This window comes from Cariama cristata, unplaced genomic scaffold (assembly GCF_000690535.1).
Source record: "Cariama cristata isolate BGI_N322 unplaced genomic scaffold, ASM69053v1 scaffold1861, whole genome shotgun sequence".
NCBI classification, from domain to species: Eukaryota; Metazoa; Chordata; class Aves; order Cariamiformes; family Cariamidae; genus Cariama; species Cariama cristata.
Genome location: NW_009600813.1, coordinates 36,587 through 40,709, shown reverse-complemented (window position 1 = coordinate 40,709; position 4,123 = coordinate 36,587). Strand labels below are relative to the sequence as shown.

The 4,123-nt window shown below is 43.2% G+C and overlaps 1 protein-coding gene across 2 annotated transcripts in view; it reads right to left on the bottom strand.

Annotated features, from left to right (window-relative positions):
* FLI1 (Fli-1 proto-oncogene, ETS transcription factor) overlaps positions 1-4,123 on the bottom strand; it is a 40,187-nt gene that overhangs the window by 35,763 nt on the left and 301 nt on the right. The window lies entirely within an intron of this gene.

Sequence of the window (4,123 nt, the reverse complement as noted above, 5' to 3'; positions counted from 1 at the left end):
AGGGACGCCCCCGAGGGGGCTCCCCGGTCGGTAAAGGGGGGGGGGGGGGGGGTATTTTATAGACATCATAGATGGTCCCTTTGTTTTGTTTTGAGAAAATTAGTGTGGCATGAAAACGTTCTGAGATCCCTGAACCTTAGCATTATTTTAATATTCTGAAGCAAGAGAATGTCTCCAAAGCATTTTCAAAGCGCACTGACTTCATTGCTAGACAAAATTCGTAGCGTCAGTTGGAGTTACACAGCAAAGTTTGCCCACATCTATGCGCACATCCAGCGCATTAGAATATTCTTTCACATTTGAAGATCATAACAAATTTTTCAATGTCTTTTTAAAAATCACCCCCTGAGCTTAGCTACAAATGCAGATCTGTAGTAGCTCAGTAAATACAGTCAAAATTTGGAACGTCTGCTGTTTGGTTCACTCTTTGCATTTGGCATTTATGTAAATATAAGGAAAAATCTGTTATTAAAATGGACTGTAAATTGAGTTAAACTTTACCCAGTGTTTTTCTAAATAATCCTCCTCCTTTATTCATTGGAATGTAAAATATGAAAGATTTTTTGACTTTTTTTTTGGACTATAAACAAAATATACAAAAGACACAAACCCAGCAAAGAACAAAGATTACAAGCCACGCTTGCAGTCCCTGAATGGATGCAAAGAGAGATGAACGGTATACAGAACATCTTGCAATAAACCCATGGAAAAGCCGGACTTCTATTTTCTGTGTGCAGCAGGTCAGTGCTACAAATACAAGACCATTTCGCTTTCCCAGTGCCGAAGGGGGTGTAGGAAGCATGAGGATTTTAATTTTTCTGTGTTGGATTTTAACTGCCTTGTGTTTGGACACTAATCACTGTGAAACACAAGTGCAGCACTGGGTGTTGTTCTGAGCAAACAGCTGTCTGTGAAGGCAAGGACAGATTTTGAGGCCATATACTGCATCCAGGTCTGATAATACTAGAAACTTTCACAAAATTTCTACTTCTGAATCTTGCAATAATACAGAAGTCCCGTCTTCTCCCCTAAAACAGATCCCTGATGTTCACTGCCTGAACATCCCCTGTACACAGTTAGTATGCAGTTATCTGGGAAATTCTTTCCAGTTTGGGAGTAAATCAGGAAAACCTGACAGGGGTTAGAAAGCTGGTCAGGGTATTCATGTTGTTTAGCACTTGGAGGGATGGCTCTGCACAACAGGCTTGGAGAGGTTCTTCAAAGACCCGTTCTCCCACCCTGCTGAGAACCAAGCCAACTCATCACGCTATACCTCACGGCAGTCAGACCTGCTTCTGGTTGCTAAGAAAAAGAAGAAAAGCTGGACGCTGTCCCTTACCGTCATCCAGCTCCTTCCACTGTCAGGTTTCCTATAGCTTTATCACTCCCTAGAGTACATAAACCATTCTCTCGACAAGCAGAAAACGCTAGCGCGTCAAGTACAGGTGAAGCACACAATAAAGGCTGCTCCCTCTAATGAGGCAGCTGGAACCCGGTAAGAGAGCGTGCTTGAAAAACAAGAGGGAGAAGGAGAAGCAGAGGGAGAGGGAGGGGGAATAGGTTTTGTTATTCAGTCTGCAGTTCCAGTTAATTTGTATTGAGACTGGCGTTTGCCGCTCAGATGGTGTGTCAGTTTTGCCAGGCAGCTGATGGGCAGAGGAACAAGCAACTGGAGTGGCCCAACCTGCAACAATGAACCGCGATGGACATGCAGGGAAAGGGCAAATTTTTAGCTGTGAGTAGGAGGAGAGGATGGATGAGTCAGATGAATGCTCTCGTTTCTTGGGTGGATTGGCACTCTTGTGCTAACAAGTTATCAAAAGGCAAGGCTGGAAGCTATTTCATGCTTAGTTCTGACATTCAAAACAGTCTTTTCCTTTTTTCTAACAGTTTGGGAAGTTGTTACTCCTTTTTTAGAGGGGCTGAGGACACTTACTTTCTGCCTAAGAATCTTGTAGTCTTGAGCAAGCCCATAAAGAAGGATTTCCTTTTTGCCCAGAATAAACACACTTCTGGAGGGCCTTTCTCCATGGATATCAGAGCACTTGCAGTTGTCAATGGATGTTTGTCATAGCAGTATTATTTCCCTTTTTTTCTGAGCAGATGAGGAAATTGTAGCAGAAAGATCACAATGGAAGGACAGCCCAATTCATTTCATTCCCAAGTACGCGCAATACACATGCAACGAGAATGTTACATAGACGTTCGGACGTACAAGTACATCCACCTGCAGAATCCATACAGAACATGTGCTTCCAGCATCTGAAAAGCACAAATACATGCTGCCTGTGGTAGCTCAGCGGACGTGACAGGACTACTCCTTCCCTTGACCCTCCAAAAGTTGCTTGAGTGAGACAGACAAGTAGCATAATGGGAGGAAACTCTCTCTGCGTGTTGATCTGACACTATGGGTGCGAGCAACAGATACAATGCTAGAAAGGGCTTCCTCGTATGATCGTGGGAGCGTGTTGCCTGTGCCATACCTGAGGCTGATTCTACCACCTCAGTTCTCATGACTGGTTCACCTCTCCACAGGATGGAGAGCTCAGACCTGCACAGCACCATGCACAAGCCTCGCTCATTTGGTCAGGACCCCACTCTGCATTGCCCTCTCGAAGACTTTAGGGAGAGCTTAAGAAGACTAGCCTTGGTAGCCAAAGGTAGTCCTCGTGACTATCGAAAACACCCAGCCTGCTGGTACTTTCAAGATCCATCCTTTTGCCTCTGTTATCCAGGGATGGTGATTTCTCAGGAAATAACTAATTTCCCATGTTTCGGCCTCAATTCTGAGATTGGAAACACCAGTGCAAAAATTCACGTAGTTCTTACAAAGTGCAGAAATGATATTAAGGTACAACCGGAGCAAGATCAAATACAGTTTACAAATGATCACCATCAAAGACCAACTGATGCAAAGACCTTTATCTTATAGTAAAATCAGCATCTACTGTATACTTACGAGGAAAAAAACATGCTGCTGTTTGAAATCTTTAACACTGTCATCTCACTACACAAGTCTGAAAGTGCAAGGCTGCTTTCTGTTTCAAACTCTACCCTTTGCTAAGTTCTCAGAAACCAGGAAAATAGGCTGTTAGAGAAGCCCTGAACTAACCCTAAAGGAGAGAAACCCTTGATTGTTTAGCTGCCTTGTATTAACATTGTACAAATATTAGAGATGTTTGTGACTCTGAAATTAAAATCAAATTTAAAAATAATATGAACTCTACAGCCTCATGCTAAAAATAAAATAAATTTTCTTTATTGTGTATATTTAAAACTGAAAAAATATGAAATTTCTACACCTAAAGATTTTGTCCAAGAAGGTGAATTTTTTTCCTAGGCTTTGGACTTGCAGAAATGTTTTTAAAAGAGACAATCTGAGCTTCCACAATAAAATGTTTTCAGGTCTTTGAATTTCTCATTGAACTGGGAAATGATCCATCTCCCCCAGCTCTAACTACAAATGATGAGGGGCAGGCCTCCAGCCTCTTTGCTTAAAAGCTGTAGAAGATACATCATAACCTGGTCAACATCGCCGCTCAAACCTACTCCTGAACTCTCTTTTTCACCAGTGATCGCATATATTCACACGGAAGAGGTGGGTATATGCCTTTTGTTTTGTTACACCTCACAAACTGCCATAAAGGACCTCAGTCTCCTCTTTTTCCCTTCTCCATCATATAGCTCTCCAGTTTCATATGGTTGCCTCTGCCCTGGTGGAGCACAAATCTAGTTACCGATGCTGTAAGAAGTGCCCTCCAGTGAAGCCCACACATTCCATTCCTGCAGCTTTCACTAGCTTCTCTCTGGAGTCCTGGTATAAACACCGACTATTACTGCATGACCAACTCCATCTTCAGGAGCCACTTGAACCAGGGCACATTTGTGGGATGCTGAACTAAGCCATGAAATGTGTCATTTACAACTGTGTTTGCAGCGTGAACTCTGTCCTGGCAGTCTCTTGTCCCAGTCTGTACAGCGTTCATGGAGACTGGTAGAGATGCATGCTGCAGAACTGCAAGAGCAAGATCCTCGGGCCATTACAAAATGAGTGACAAAGGACCTTCGAGGGGAGCAGGGTATGGTCCTACACAAAGAGTGGAGTTTGCTGATCTGCAGGACA